This window comes from Furipterus horrens, unplaced genomic scaffold, assembly GCF_987537825.1.
Source record: "Furipterus horrens unplaced genomic scaffold, mFurHor1.1.pri manual_scaffold_3, whole genome shotgun sequence".
Lineage (NCBI taxonomy): Eukaryota > Metazoa > Chordata > Mammalia > Chiroptera > Furipteridae > Furipterus > Furipterus horrens.
In genome coordinates, this window is record NW_028327173.1 from 23,293,161 (window position 1) to 23,310,313 (window position 17,153).

Consider the following 17,153-nt stretch of genomic DNA (forward strand, 5'->3'; position numbering starts at 1 on the left):
GGAACTCTAAGTAGATAGTTATTTTCTCGCACACTTTGATGACATTGTTCCATTGCCTTCTAGTAACTATTGCTGCTGTTAAGAAGTCTACTGATGGTCTGATTGCCATTCCTTTTTATGTAATATATCTTATCTCCTCTTCTTGGTAGCTTTTAAGATTTTCTATTTTTCCTTAATATTTTGTAGTTTCACTGTAATGTACTGAGTGTGACACTCCATTGATTGATCCAGGTTGGGACACCATGATTATTTTATTTTCTTTCTTTCTTTTTTTTTTTTACAAAAAGTGTAGAGTTTTTTATTATATGTAACATAGGCACAATTATTTAAAGTTAATACATTTTTATTTAAAGAATTTCACATGTTCTGAGTCCTTAGTTCCTCCTAAATTGGGCCTTAATCCCTTTTTCGCTCAATCCAGCTGCCATGACAGTCAGTTCAGTTCTTTTAGTTGAGCTTCTTTTATCTCCACTTGAATATGGACATACTTCAAAAATTCCCCACCTGTAATCATTGGGGCAGAATTTCTTCTAGCAATTTACTTTATGGCCACAGTTAGGGTCAGAGTAGATGAATCTGCCTGGTTTCTCAGTTTCTGACAGCCTCTAAACATTAGTAAGCTCAAATCATATTCAGTCCTAAGCTATCATTCTCAAGAATAGTACAGAACTTCAGAATATACAAAAACCTAAGATAAAAATAAATTAGATTGTTAGGCTCTTTCACAATTTTAGCAACTCTGTCTTGTAGTTCCTTCCCACAGATCTAATACATAGTTCTGTGAATAAAGGAAGCAACATATTTACTCTACAAGGTGTTTCCAATGATGTGGGTCTACAGAAAAAGCCCCATCGGGATAGACCTCAACCCAAGATTATTTTCTATTTGATAATTTATATCATTTATCAGTTCTAAAGAATTGTTAGCCATTATCTCCCCTAAACTTTCTTTCCCTCATTTTCTCCTTCTGGAATTCCTATTAGATGTATTTTGAAGCATACCATCCTATTATCTGAGTCTCTTAACTTTTTCCCCCTGAATATTTATCTTGTTGTGCTACATCCTGGGTTATTTCCACTGACCATTATGTTAGAATTTATTAATTCTCTCTTCGGTTATGTCTAGTCAATGTTTAACTCATTCATTGAATTATATTATGAAGACTAAAACTTTTATTTTTAGAATGTATTTCAAATTCACCTGTTAATTTTTCTAAGGTCTTATTTCTGCTTTGTGTATTTTCTTTTCTTTCTCTCTTTGAACAATTAAAACCTTATTAGATTATAATCTATGCAGACTATATCTTATGATATTTGACCTCCTTTCTTGTCTTGTAATTTTTATTTGTGAACATGCCTTCTGGGAAATTTTCTTCCACAGAATTCTAGAAAAATCCTGGGTTGTGCAGTAGGTTGTAGATTGTGTCTGACCAATGTGGTTCATTGACCCTGGGTCCATTTTTTTCTTGGGCTGATGCTGTTTTGAGGTTGGGGTTTCCATATCATGGAGATAATGCAGAATTGTAGCCCTCTAATCACAAACTGCTCAGGCCAAGGGTTCATGTTTCTCAGGATTGACACTAATATCACTCCTATTCTGGACCAAGTGGTCCATTTCCACCTCTGACTATATCATCCAGATAATGGGCAGGTAGAGAGTTTTGTTAAGTCCAAATTAACATACAGCACAGCCCTTTCCTGCCTCCAGCTTTATGCAGGGAGCACAGTTCCAGCCTGTATTCTTGACTCATACCTCAGCATCTAGTTTAAAAGGCCAGCCTCAAGGCTTAGATCCCAACCCCATTTGAGTTGGAGTCAGGGGACGAATGAAGGGGTTTCACATCCATGGCTAGATGGAGTCAGTAGCTTGGCCATGGTTGAGAGGATAAGGAATAACAGAACAGGTAGGGGTGTGGGGGAGGTCTGAGCATTTGGGATGATGTGGGCATAGGAGAGGGAGCATCACCAAGTGACCTCTGGGCAAGAAAAGCTATGGGAATCCCTCCCATAACTCCGCCTGAAGTAGATTTCAGTCAAATTAAGTGCTGCAGGAGGCCTGGGGTAAGGGGATTTGGGTGCTAGTGAGAAGGTAGAGCTGCCACAACTGCTCCTGGGTGAAGTAAAGTTTCAAAGGGGGTTAGGTACAAACCATCCTTAGGCAAGGAGTACTGGGTAAAAGTTCCCAAAAGTAGAGCCTCGAAAACTTTTCTTATATGTATATTTCTTTGTACAGTAGTTCTATTTGATTGGGACTTGATCAGTAAATAAAGAATAAATGAATGAATGAATGAATGAGTGATAAATAATAGGTCAAAGGAAAACACAAAGAGAGAGGTCAGGGAGACAAGCAGTGGGCAGATGGCTAAGTGAATAGATGAGCATGAAATAGCTGGACTGACTGACTCTTTCCTAAACTTGATCTTTCTACACTCAGTATGTTCTTTTTATTCCTCCTCTTTTTCTTTTCTCTGTCTCCTTCTCTAGCTTTCTAGTTGGAGAGGGGCGTTGTTTTGTGAAGGGCTGGTTCTGAGGGCTGGCACTGGGGTAGGGCACTGGGGTGAGATGCAGCAGCTTCAGGGATGCTAGGTGGCAGAATGCAGCTGAAGCTGAGAGGGGGAGGGGTGGGGGATGGAGATGCAGAGGTGCCCCAGGCATGGAAGCTGCAGAGGTGTCAGAGACAGAGACTTAATGAAAAGCCCGGAGTCCACCTGCACAGATGAGCAGGCCTGGGAGAGGGGAGCTGTGGGAAAATTGGAAAAGGGACATGTTCATTTTTCAGCACACTTTCTCCCTCTCTCTCTCTCTCTCCACACACACACCCCTTTATTATTATTATTATTATTATTATTATTATTATTTTATCCTCACTGAAGAACAGGCTCACTGATTTTAGGAAGAGGAGGAGAGAGAGAGAAAGAGAGGAAGAGAAACATCTATCAGTAGCCTCTTGTATGCTTCCCGACCCAGGGACTGAACCTGTAACCCAGGCATGTGCCCTCATTGGGAATCAAACCCATAACCTTTCATCTTTCGGACAATGCTCTAACCAACCAAACCACACTGACCAGGGCCACACACACACACCTTTAATTAAGAGCCACATGGTTTCTCAGTTCTGGCTCTCACTCCATTTCCACAAAGGAACCCCTGTGGAAGGGATTGTAAATAGGGGCAAACAGGGTCCTGGGGAAGGAATGGGATTGCTTTCTCCTTTGGGCTTTGCCACTCTCTATACACCTGCCTTGGTTGAGACCCAGCCAGCCATGTCTTTGATGCACTAGGGGCGGAGTGGTGTGGAATTGGAAAACCAAGAATAGTTTTGAGGCTGAATTGGTGTCCAGCACTGGAGCAGGCACTTGGCTGGAACCCCAAGCCTCAAGAGCCCCAGCTTCACCCCTCAGAAGAGGCATAACTGTGGTCTGGAAGGGTTTCTCAGTGCCCCCTACCCCTACCCCAACACATTAGGGTCACAGGACCCTCACTAAGCCCACAGCCCTTAACTCCTGTGCTGGGTCCTCTTTCCCGACTCTAGAATTGGGATAGTGGGAGCAGAGCCAAGATGGACCACTGAGCCAGGAGGGGCTGGGCTCTCTCTAAGGTCAGCATCTCAGGACCCAATTTCAACCCTCACAGCCCACAGTAATTCACATCTATGGGAGTTACACTAATGCCATGGTCACAGTCAAGGTCATCGCACCCAGCTCCAGCCACTAAGAAGAAAGCCTTTTCTCTGGACTCACCTGCTTATGATGGGGTGACCTTCGTGTCCAGTAAACACACATCTGCCCACACAGAAACCGGAGACTCCTTAATGTGTCTTTGAGACTATACTCAAATAGCAATAGTTTTTGGTCACCACAGAAGCCCCCCGCCCCCCATGTATTTCTGAAGATCCTAGGAGGTGTTTACATGTTCCTCTAACTCACTGCTTGCCACCCAGGGAGCTCTGTGTGGTTGTGCAGGTTGTAGACTGTACATCTCTAGGGTACCATTCACACAGACCATGATGATAATATAACCATCTTTGTATTTCTATCCAGTCATCATGGATATCAAACCCACTGACGTGCCTTCAAGTTCTCTTTTTTTCCAAAAGGCACAGATTACTCAAGTCAAAGAGGTGAATCTTTCCAAAATCAGAATCTGAATTATTTTTCAACACCTGATTCAAGCTGTCTGCGCTTGTTTCTTGTAAACAATTTTTTTTGCAGTGGGTTTAAGCTAATTATTTTATTAGTCACCAACAGCAAGTAATTCATTTTTCAATTACAACGTATAAAACACCACATCACCTAAGGACTTGGTTTAGTTCCTAAGGCTCCAATGGCTGGTGTCACTTGTGTGCTACTCGCTGCTGCTGCTGCTGAGGGTGGATTACGTGAAGTCACTTGGGTCTCAATGGTCCAGGCGAGTCAGTGATGGATGCAGTCTCACAAGAGCAGGGCCTGTGGCGATCCCTTTTCATCTTGCAAAACTGAGACTCTGTACCTGTTAAACAATAATTCCTCATTCTTTCCTCCCCACCCCCAGTCCCTGGCAACCACCATTCTCCTTTCTGTCTTTCTTAATTTGACTGTTCTAGGTCTGTCGTATAAGTGCAATCATACAAAATTTGTCCTTTTGTGATTGGCTTATTTCACTTGGCATAATGTCCTCAGGATTCCTCCATGTTGTAGCATGTTTTAGAATTTCCTTCTTTTTTAAGGCTGAATATATGTCACATTTGCTTATCCATTCATCATGGATGGACACTGGGGTTGCTTCCATCTTTTGGCTACTGTGAATAATATGACTATGAATGTGTTTGAGTCCCGGCTTTCAATTCTTTGGGGTATTTACCCAGAAGTGAAGTCTCTGGAGTGTATGGTGAATCTATACTTAATTATTTTTATTTATTGATTTGAGAGAGGGAGAGAGATTTGTTGTTCCACTTATTTACGAATTCATTGGTTGATTCCTGTATGTGCCCTGAGTGGGGATCCAACCCACAACCTGGGTGTATCAGTACGATGCTCTAACCAGCTGAGCTACCCAGCCAGAGTTACATTTAATTTTTGAGGAATTGCCATGTGGTTTTCCACAGCAGCTGCCCCATTTTACATTCCTGCCAGCAATGCACAAAGGTTCCAATTTTTCCACATCCTCGCCAACATTTGTTATTTTGTTGTTGTTGTTAGCTTTTATTTTCCAAATTTTGACCAGATCAGTACCTGCTGGCTGCAGTGACTTCATGCAGGGGAAGGCAGGACAATCAGTGGCCAGGAGAGAGTTTTGGCCTAGGCTTCCTCTGCATAAAGAGCCTAAAATTTGTACTTTTATTTCCAATGAAATTGTACATAGATTCTTTGTATTTTTGTATCATGATTAAAATAATTTATTAATGAAAGTGTTTAAACTGTAGCACACTTAAAAGCACACTGTTTTTTTAGTGTACCTTTGACCCTCAAATAAACAAAAGTAGCCTGGATTCTGTCAGCCTCTGAGAGGCCCTGACTGGCTGTCCTTCCTGAAAAGACCCTTCTCAACCTTACATTGTCATACCTCTGCTCCCTTCTCTGTCTATTCTTCTTCTTTCCACCCCTTCAGTGTAGGCCTTCCTTCCCTAAGATGCCATGTCTGCTCTCTGGCCCCTCAAATCCCATCATATCACACACCACGGCACCTTCACCATGCCTGTATGACAAACTGTCCCCAAATCCCTGTCTCTCAAACAAACTATTCTCTGAAACCCAGATATGTATTTCCAACTGTCTAAAATTGGTTCTTTGGTAACAGACTCTGAAATGGAGCTCTTCAGGCAGAAAGTTTATTGCGGAGCTCTCCTGAGGTCAACATCAGTGAAAGAAGAGAGGAGATAGAATTGGACCAATGAAGGAATAAAGGGTCAAAACCAAAGCCAAAACCAACCTCATAGTGAGCTCTGGAATCTGGATGGCTTTCAGATTTGTCCTGCCTTCAGCAAAGGTGCCTGGCCTTTATATGCCCATTTTGGTCAGTCTTGGATCTTGGCTGCCTGGGAAGGCAGTGTGACCCTGGGCCACTCTTCAGCTGAGGGCAACCACAATGAGGGCCTCAGCTGAGAGCTCTCAGCCACTAACACTTCCAGAAATGAGAGAATGAGTGTTTTGGCCCTGAAAGAGGGGTCTGAGTGCTATACTACAGTATCCACTAAACCAGGCACCACTAGGATGTCCTTGGGTGTCTCAAACTCAATATGCCTCAGACTGAACCAAACCTGTTCCTTTTGTGAGTTCAATAGTGTTATGAGCAAACTGCTGGGCTTGTTAAGTCCGAGTTATTTATCTTCCCTCTACTTTACCCTATATCCAACTAATTCCTCATCCCATAGAGGGTATTAGACTTTGCCTGAAGTTTCTTGAATGCATCCCCCTTGCTTCCTTCCCATCAACACTGACCTGACCTGGCTCAGGCCCTCACAATCTTGTTATGGCATCGTACTTTAATTACCTCCCAACTGGTTCACAACAGAAAGAGCCACTTACCACAGAATAGGTGTTACACAAAGGTTTATTGGGGTATTGTTTAAAAAAAAAAAAAGAAAGATATACTTAGCCTCATTAGAAATCAGAAAGAAGGAAAAAAGAAGAAGGGAAAGAAGGAAGGATCGAACAAACAAGCAAAGAAAATTAATATAACAGTTTTAATAATATATAGTTCATTGTAATATTCTCTGTAACAATATATAGTATACTTTGTTAATTGTTATATATTCATTATATCTAATAATTGATTTGGTATTTATTAAATTTGCAAGGATGTATTTTTAAAATGATTTTACAATAATTCTCAAGAACCATAGAGACTCTTTGCTGCAAGAATTCTAATTCTAAGAATCTACCCCAAACAGTTTAAAATATAAGGAAATATATGAACAAACATGTTAATTATAGCATTATTCATTTAGAAGCAACTTAAATATATAACAATAGGGGATGAATAAGTACACTGTAGTTTGTTCTATGTAACATAAAATAATTTTTTAAATTGTCAGAAAGTCTATGTAAAAGCATGGAAAATGATTATTAAGTCAAAACATTCAGAGTCATCACACTTATGCATTACAGTTGTAACTATGTAAAAAGTTTGATCAGGGAAAACAATCTCAAAGGAAATACACCAGCATGCTCAGAGTCCTTTTATTAGAGAAAAGAAGTCATCCCAGGTCTATTTAGCCCCTCTCCCTCAACCATAACCGCTTCCCTCATTCCTTGATTTTCTTAGTTTGTAAAGGCTATGGAAATGCACTTCAAGATCCACCCCCTTCCATGAGATTGCTATCTCAAGTCCCTCTTACACAATAATTATGGAGTCACCACCAGCCCACACCCTATTTTTCAAAGTTGCAGTTGGTAGCCTTGCTACTTTTATAGTATGATATGTATGGAATATAATTATAGTATAATAAATTAAAATGCAGCAGTACTTCATTGCTCTTTATTTTTAAGTAATATTTCATTATATGGATATACCACATTTTGTTTATCCATTTATCATTTGATAGACATTTGGGTTGTTTCCATTTTTTGGCTACTATTAACACTCATGCACAAGTCTTTGTGTGAATATATGTTTTCAATTCGCTTGGGTATATATGTACTAGGACTGAAATTGCTCGGTTGTGGAATTATGCTAACTCTACATTTAACCTTTTGAGAAACTGCCAGATTGTTTTCTCAAGCAGCTGTATTATTTTACATTCCCACCAGCAGGTCATGAAGATTACAGTTTCTCCACATCCTCACCAACACTTATTATCTGTTGTTTGGTGATAGCCGTCCTCGCAGGTGTGAAGCAGTATCTCACTATGGTTTGATTTGTATTTTCCTGATGGCTAGTGATATTCCCCATTATTCATTTGTAACCAAAAACAAGTGAAGTAAGGTTGAAAGGTTTCCATGATCATTAGTAGATATTTTGGAAACAGTCTATTTTTTTATTATTTTATTTAAACCACACCCAAATAGCACCATCTAGAGGTAACCACTGTAAATATTTCCGTGTGTTTCCCTTGAATTTTTTTCTTATTCTTTCAAAAATATGACTGAAGTTGTATGATGTTTGCAATTTTGCTTCTGGCCTTTTCACCTAATATGATAAAATGGGAATTTTCCCAACCTCTTTCTAAATATTACTGGATGTAACAATTTCCTTAGCCATTCCCCTATTGATGGATACTTGGTTGTTTCCAGCTGTATTTAATATTGTAAATGACGCAATAATATAGTGCTCTGATATTGCTCTTTTTGATTCTGTGTTCCATCTGTCCAGTCATGCTGACATTTTTGAAGATGAAGAACCTGTCTTCTCCTCCCTTTCCATCCATCTACATCCTTCCAAGATAGTGCTTGGTACGGAGTAGACTTATTAAGTCCTTACGGGCCAGGCATTGTTCTAACCACGTGGTGCTTATCAATGCATTTAATCCTCACAACTTCCCTGTGATGTATTATCATCATCGTCATCATCATCATCATCATCATTATTATTATCCCTATTTTATAGATGAGAACGTTAAAGTAAAAAAATTTGTCAAATTGGTGGTTGCTAAAAGGGAGGGAGGTTAAAGGACTGGATGAAAAAGGCGATGGAATTAAGAAATACAAATTGGTAGTTACAAACTAGTCATGGGGATGTAAAGTGCCGCACAGGAAATATAGTCAATAATATTCTGGCCTGGTCAGCGTGGCTCAGTTGGTTGAGTGTCAGCCCATGAACCAAAAAGGCACCAGTTCAATCTTGATTAGGGCAAGTGCCTAGGTTACAGCGGACTCCCATCAGGGCATGAGTGAAAGGCAATGGATTGATATTTTTCTCTCCCTCTCTGTCTCCCTCCCTCCCCCTCTCTCTAAAAAATTAAATAAATAAGTATTTTTAAATGATATTCTAATAACTGTGTATGGTGTCAGGTAGGTCCTGGAAATATACGGGGGACGCTTTGTAAAGTATATGATTGTCTAACCACTATGCTGTACACCTGAAACTAATACAAAATAATATTGAATATAAACTGTAAAATAAAAAAAGGAGAAAGAGATTTGTTCAAGGTCATCAGCTAGTAAGGGGCAGAGGTGGAAACCAAATGCAGGTAGCCTGGTTCCAGGCTCTGAAACTTAACCTCCAGCTTTTTTGCTTCCCTGTGATGATGGAGGCAAAAGGGACTGGCGATGGGATGACAGCCTTCAGGGCTTTGGGTTGGGCTGTTCTCATGTTTGAAATCAGGCACTCAAGCTCCACCCCTGAGTGGGGAGGGAGAGTGAGCAGTCAGTCAGGAAGCCTCCGGAGAGGGAAACAATTCAGATCCAACACACAGGACAGAAGCTTCTAACTGTCCTCAGCCAAGCACCTTCCTGTTAACCGCCAAAGCAGGGGGTGGTCTTTCCTTAAATGCAAATCTGATCCTGTCACTTCCCTGCTTAAAGCTCTGTTGCCCTCAGTATAAAACCCCCAGGCCCATACCTGGCATGGCATCCTCTCTAGTTCCCGTCACTCTCCTTGCCACTTAACATTCAGATCTTCCAAACCTCACCATGCTGTCTCACTCTTGTACCTGTTGGACCTTTGGCCTGGAGAGCACTTTCTTACCTCAGCCCTACCTACCCCACTTTGGCCCCATTCTAAGTCTCTGCTTAACCACACCTCTCTTCTAAGAAGCCTGCACCAAACTCTTCAGCTGGATTGGGTTTCCCTGCTGGACCTGTACTTCTCTCCTGACGCTCATCACTTTTCTTGTCATTGTTTTTCTGAAAAATGACATTTTTTAAATGTCCCAACATAGTTACAATAGCATTATCATGCTTTACAACGCCAGTCTGGGGTTTGTGTGTTTTTTCAACTTTGTATCTTTAAACCCATGAAAAAGTTGCAAAACTAATTCATCAAACAGCACTAAATTTCTCACCTCATTCATCAGTTGTTAATATTTGCCACATTGGTTCTCTGAACCAGCCGAGGCTAAGCTGCAAATATAATCTTTTACTCCTAAGCCTTTCCACATAAATTCCCCCAAAACAAGGAGGTTTTTTTTATGTAACCATAATATGATGACCATATTCAGGAAATTTAAGATAGATACAATAAAATACCTACAAAGCAATCCACAGTCACATTTTGCCAAATGTCCCAATGCTGTCCTTTCCAGAAATTTTTTTCAATCCAGTATCTGATTCAGAATCAGGCATTGCATTTTGTCGTCTTGTCTCTTTACCTCTTTTAGTCTGGCAGAGTTCATTCTTCTTTTATGACATTAATATTTCTGAAGAGCCCCTGCCACTGTTCCTTAGGCTGACCCTGAATTTAGGTTTGTCTGGCAGCCCCCCTACCCCCAGCCCAGTTCTGCATTCCTCAGGTCCTGCTGCCTCTTCCGCAGGATAGTGCATCCTCAGGGCTTCACACCAGGAAGTAGATGGCTGTTTGTCTGTGATGATAGTGATTTTGATTGCTAATTAAGGTGTCCTATAATTGCTTTAAATTTTAAAATTACCTGGTTTTTCCATCTAGACTGTGAGCTTCATGAGGGCAGAAGCCAGTCTGTTTCCTCCATCTCTGCATCCGCCAAGCATAGCAGGTGTAAACGGCAAAGGCGCGCTGCGCAGGGCTGGGCTCCGTACCTTGCCCTCCGCTCAGCCTCACAGCAGTCCTGGGAAGGACTAGTGCAGAACCCAGATGAGGAAAACGAGGCCCAGAAAGGGACAGGCTCCATAAGATTGATTTTTTTGTTTGTTTTCAAACATCTACCTGAGCTGTTCCCTCTCCTTCTAAGACTCTCCCTTTGGAAGGCACCTGGGAAACACACCCACTTCTGCCCCCCTAAAAAATGGTTTAAATGGAAACATAAATTCCCAAAAAGAAAGAAATCACATTAGCAGCCCATAACCTAGGGGCTGGGGGAGAGAGGTAGGAGGGCCTATTTGCATTTTTTCCATTTACAAGCTGGAGTTGAGCTAGTTTGCCTGGGGAGATAATTTGAGAGGGAAATCTTTGCATATTTTATTTAAAAGCATGCCACATTAGGTCGGTAATAATGCAGAGTGCGGCGATTAGGTGAGGCCTGCAGGGGGTTAGGGATAGGGTCCTTTCCCTCCTTTCCTTCTACCATTGCACCCCAACCCCCTCCTCCCTGTCACCCTCCCTCAGTCCTGGGAACCAGCCTCCTTAAAGGACCAGCTCTTTCAGGCCTCAGGTTGGGGTTCAAGCCTCAATAAGTCCTGACACTTTCTTTCTGAAAGAGCCCAAGAGAGAGAGTTCTTGAAACAGGGATAATAGAAAGGGAACCAGTGCCCAAAGCTGAGACCCTAGCCTCGTGTTTCTAACTGGGAGTGGAGAGGTGAGTGTGGGGAGATACCACCCCTATAGGGGGCTTTTAAACAATGAGAGAGATCTTTTGGTTTTCTCAATAATTGGGTAGGTAGGGCTATTGGTATTTCCTGTCTAGGGGAAAGGGATGCTACATGGGGACCCTGCATTGCCTAGGACAGTCCCACTCAAAGAATTAGCCAAATGCCTAAGGCACTCCCATTGAGCCAGCAACCCTCCCTGTAAGCACGTGCAAGTCTTCCCTTTAAGTCCTGCCACACTACAGTCCTGGGATTCAATAGTGACTTGGGTGAGACCTACATGGTTCAGTATGTAGTTAGTTGGTAAATGAGGTTCTTGCTCCATCACAAGTACAGGTCATTTAACCTCTCTGAGCTCCATTTCCTCTTCTATAAAAAGGCACACTGGAGCCGACACCCCAGAGTGATCAGAGAAAGCAATGGGAAAATAGAAGAAAAGTGTGAGCACACACCTTGATATTATAATGGGGAGGAGAGCAATTTATTATGGGACTTCTAAAATTGTTCTTCCCTGGGTAAGATTTATAAGGCCATGGAGACCCTAATCATTCCTGCCTCACTGGGTGAGCGGCTCATAGTCACAAAATCAACTTCCACAGTTAACGCTGCTTGACTGTGACTATAGTTTCTCCACTGAAAAATGGGGTTGATTGCACCAGTTCTATAGCCACATAACAGAACTGGAAGTGATTCAGAAAATGTTACATATTACGAAAAGGCAAGATACTAGAACACTATAAGGTGATCTGTCATATCCAGATTAGCCAGAAAGATCTCCCTTCTCCTCTCCCTGCTTCCCTCTTCTCATCTGTTAGGTGCATGCATAACCATTCTGACTGCCCATCCCCAAGACTCATATACGCACATGCACGCACACATGCACACATGCACACACAGACAAACTAGAAGATCTCATTAGGATTAGGGGAGGATCTAAGTGGCTCATGTCAAATCAATTTCATTACAGAGAGCAAGGTGGTGATTGTACCTGAGACAAATTGGGGAATCAGGGAGCTAGGCAATCACTTAGAAGGGTTTGGGGGTAGGAGTGAATTCAGGGAGAAAGTGGTTTGTGAGGCCTAGGAGAGTGTATGAGGATGTCAGGCACTCCAGGCACAGGAAGCAGGCACAGGTTAACACATGCTGAGCACCAAGAACAGTGCCTGCCCTGCATGAAGTAAGCATTCTGTGGGCGAGCTCTTCTCCTCCCACTCCCCCTCTGCTCCTTCTCCTTCTCCTCTGGTGGTGTGTTAGGGAGATGGTAGGGGCTACAGCGGAGATGGAGACGGGAGTTGGGGAAGATGGTATTGAGGATGGGAAGAGGATGGCCGGCCGAGGGGACAGGAATAACAAATGGGAGTGAGCATGGTTCTGAAACCCACCAGAGGAAAGAAGCTTTGGACTTCTTCACAGGGGTCTGCACACACACTTATACACCTGCATACATCTGCATGATGATGGTTCCTGAAGAACCGAAGAACCAAAGTCAACTGACATAAAGCAAGAAAGGCCTTTTGAGGGAGTCTCGTTGGCTCCCATAATGAAGTCCTAGTACAGAACCCCTCTCTTCAGAAGACTGGCTCCTAAGGGGGTCCTGGATGTACCTAAAGACAGAGGTATGTCTGGTTCACAGGCAAGTAAGACATTTTACTGACCTTAGTACACTGTCCAGTATCCCAGGAAGTGATGTGATGTTTCAGGTCAAGTTCATGAGAGAGAGTATTCATAATGGTTGAATATCTTATCTAAGGCCCCTCTCCCCACTGCAGTTGCTGGCTCCAAAAAGACTGTCTCTGGGACAGTGCCCTGCTTCTGAGTCCTCGGAGACCCCTGGTTCCAGGGCAAGTGCCCTTCACTTTTCCTAAGATGCTCTTTTTACTGACCTTGAGGAGAGAGAGAAACATTCATTTGTTGTTCCCGGATGATGCTCTCACCAACTGAGCTACTCAGCCATGGTTAGTATGTGCTTTTCCTCACCTACTTTTACTCATTCTCCAGGTCAACACCAGCACCTCTGTGAACTCTTTCTTGATTGCCCCTCACCTCCCTCACTCCTGTTCCTACCCCAAACATAGAATTAGTCTCTCCATTCTTCAGGTTCCCACAGCAATGTGTTTCCTAAATGTGATCCCTGGAACCCTCAAAAGAGGGTTACATGCTCAGACAGGTTTGAGAAGCCCTATTCATACTCTGCCCTCCTTGCAGGAACTCACAACACAGACAGGCCCAAGAAAGGCCCTGAGGAGTCCTGCGGTAAAGAAGTCCAGTTAACATCCTGAAACCCCGTGTTTCCCAAGCCCCTTTGATCATGGAGCTCTTTTACTTCCCACCTATTGAAACATGCTTTGGAAAGCGCTTCCATAGCCCATGTACAGACTTCCAGCAGCACTTATTAAGCTCTCTTTACCCATGTCTGGGTCTGTCTTCCTGGATAGACTGTGAAGTGTCTAAGGCTGGAACTGTTTGATTCATCTGGGTCCTCAGTGCCTAGCCAAGGGTCTGGCACATGGTAGACAATAATAAATATTTGTTGGATGCAAGAACAAATAATCCTGTTTTAGTCCTGTCTGTGACGAAGATGAGAATGTGAAGAGCACCTTGGTGACAGTTTCCTGGCAGTGCCTGGGAGGAGGTGTCTGGTGACAATGGTGATAGGAAGAGGGTGACACAGACATACATGCAGACTGTGTGGTTCTGGGCCCTCTGGGGATGTGGCCCATCTGGAGGGATTTAGGACAGACAAGGGTGTCCAGCATCCCAGGGGATTCAGGACACTGGAGTGGTCTCTGTAGCCACAATGGACCAAGGGAGTCCAAGGAAGGGCAGGACCTTACCAATCTGGGAGGAACCCAGCTGTCCTATATGTGGCGGGCATAGTGTAGGCAAGGCTGGGCCAGGGCACGCCACCTTTGGTGGGTCTTGCTTCCATGAATCATCCACTGCCCTGTAGTTCCCTGGACCTTGGGGTCCTGAAGGACAGCTCTGTGAGGAACACAGCCAGATAGATATTTCATTCCTTTCCTGAGAAGCGAAAATCTCCACTAGAGGTCTCAAGGAAGGTCTTTGTGGACTCGACAGAAAAGTGTGGAACACTAGACCCCAGTGAGATGCAGGAACCAGTCAGAGAAGGTCTTGCAGGCAAAGCTAAAGCAAGTAGAGCCACTGCAAAGCCTTGGAAAGGTCGCTCTTAAGTTGGAGGGGTGTTACAGGAGCCCGCTCTGGAGCAGTGTGGTGAATGGAAGGGAGGGAGCCAGACCAGGAGCCCTTCCAGATGTCAGGGTGAGAGATGATGAGGGCCTGAACCAAGGTGGGAGAATTGAATTAGAGGGGAAGACATGAGGTGGAAAAGTTCTCGGGATGCAAGGGCCTGGAGTTGGTGACTGAGTGCCATGAGGAGTGAGTGACTAGGAGGGCTGAACCTCATACCCCAAATGACTGAGTGAAATGACCCGGTTCCTGGGTGGGGAGAATGTGAGCTCAGTTTCGGACATGGGAAGTTTGAGTTGCTGTGGGTCACCTGGGTGGATATGCAGTGGGGGTGGGAGGCAGAGACCCTGCTAGAGACAGAGGCTGGGGGGTCCTGAGTACAAAGGGGACTAAAGGCACAGAGTGGAGGCGATCCCAGAAGGAGGGTGGAGAGAAGAGGTCCCAGGCCAGCCACCGGAGTGTCAAGGCCTATCGAGAGCTGCCTGAACACTGGATGTGAGGGGCTGCCTAGAGAAGTCCCAAAAGCATGCGAAACCACCTGAGTTCCCTCGGCGCGCTAACTGGCACCCACTCAGACGGGCACCCACAGGTCCAGTCCTACATCTGTATTCTCACTTGCAGGCCCACCTCACCTGCGCACCCCACACACCCCTACCCTCGCAGCGGAGGGCGCACCCCGCAGCCCTCTTTTGCTCTTCCCTCTGTGGCTCCACCCCTCCCTGGAGACCCTAGGGTTAATCGCCCCATCCCCACCCCCCCCACCCCCCGCCGCCCGCCCACAGATTAGGGGCGCTGCCTCCCTTTGTGCGCGCAAGGGCCTGAGGCGAAAGCCCTGGGAAGCTGCTGGCCTTCCAAGCAGCTGAGGTGGGGAGGGCCGCAAGGGACTGGGGGAGGAAACACAAAACGGGGGGTAGGGATCCCGGCTGCAGCTGTCCCGCCATGGGCCGGTACAAAGGGCCTGCTGGCGGACCGCCCCGAGCCGTTTTCATGCTTGTTGGGATTAGGCTCAGGAAATGTCGCTCACAATCCTGCGGATCAGCAGTCCGGGGCGCGCCGGCGCGTGGGGCGGGCTCGGCCCCGCCCAGCCCCCGCTTTGTGAGGAGCCCCCAGTCCGCACGGCTCCGAGGAGGTCGCCCCTTTGTCTGCGCCTTTCGTGGGCCGAGCCCCGCCCAGAGACCGCTGAACACCAGCTGAACGTCGGCCTCCATCCAGCCCTCTTCTTCCCGGCGGGGAGCACTGGAGCTCCACCTTGCGCTCCCTTATGGGGTCAGGGTCACGGTCCCCGGCCCGGAGCCCATCCTACTGCTCCCATCCCACGGCCCGAGACCTCCTTCATCCCGGGTGGGTGGGGGATGCAGGCCCTCAGGGACCTAGCCCCTTCCCCGGCCCTGACCCCGCGCCACCTCCCTCAGAGTGGAGGAGAGGAGTGCAGGCAGGACAAGAAGCCTTCAGGCATGGAGAGGAGACACAGACACGTATTTGGCTGTGCCGTGCTGGGGCTGCGAGAATCTCAGGGGGCTGCTGGGGTGTGAAAACCTCCCCAAGCTAGGTGCGGTCGTATTTCTGAGAGGGGTGGGGGAGAGGAGGGAGCACGCGCTCAGGTCTGGGCCCAGGAGTGTGAGCGCGTGTGTGTGCGCGTGCACACATGCAGAGCTGTGGTGTCCGGCGCCCCTGTCTGTGGGTGCCTGGCGGGTGTGGGCATGTATACGAGTGTGGCTTTGAGGCCTGGCTCAGACCCCAGAGCATCCCCATCTCACGCTGCTCTTCTCACCACCAACTTCCATTAAACCCATGAGTCTGGGACTCAAGGCCCTTTAGCAACGCTTTTTAATATATAGCACAACTGCCCGAGGGCATCTCCTACCTCTGATGGCCTCGGCCTCCTCTCCTAGTCAGATAATAACATTTATGCACTACTTACTGTGTCAGGCTGAGGTCTTAAGTCCATGCATGTGCAAACTATCACATAACCCTATGAGAGAAGAACCAATTACCCCCAATACATTTGAAATCGTTATCCTTTAGTGCCTTAACTTCAACTCATGCTCTAGGCTCCTACTCCTCCAGGAAGCCCTCCCTGAACAGGTGATCTCGTTGCTTCCTGTTGCTGTCACTTGTTCGTGCTGTGATTAGGAGACAATAACACTGGGTTTTGGGTGAGGCTTGTAGGAAACAGGCTGGTAGACAGGTCATAGACTGCCACCAGGGGGCATTCAATCTACATAGAATCCTGATGTTCCAGGCCCCAGCCTGGGGAGCCCGCCCACCATATTCTGAAGTCTCCTTATCCCCCTGACTCTTTACTTTCTTCCTCAGTTCCCAGTTCACACCCTGCACGCCAGGCTTTAAGCCATCCCCTCAGACCATGCTTGATGGAACTGACCTATTTGGGGTCTCTGGAGAGAAAGTTTTCCATGGACCCAGCCCTGCACGACCTCCCTGCCAATCCCTTCCATGCTTCAGTCCTGTCCTTGGGGTGTGTTCAGGCTCCTGCTGTGTGCCCTGCCCCTGTGGGTCTCTGGGTCTCAGCCCCAACAGCGTTCCTCATTCCTCCTACTAAGCAAGACTCCTCAGTTAGCCCCAGAAACTTGAG

At 45.4% G+C, this 17,153-nt stretch overlaps 1 non-coding gene across 1 annotated transcript; it reads right to left on the reverse strand.

Annotated features, from left to right (window-relative positions):
• Positions 1 to 737: 737 nt before the first annotated feature.
• Positions 738 to 868, reverse strand: LOC150014591 (small nucleolar RNA SNORA18). The gene has a single exon (XR_016510329.1). It is a non-coding gene; the product is annotated as a small nucleolar RNA SNORA18 (small nucleolar RNA).
• Positions 869 to 17,153: the final 16,285 nt, after the last annotated feature.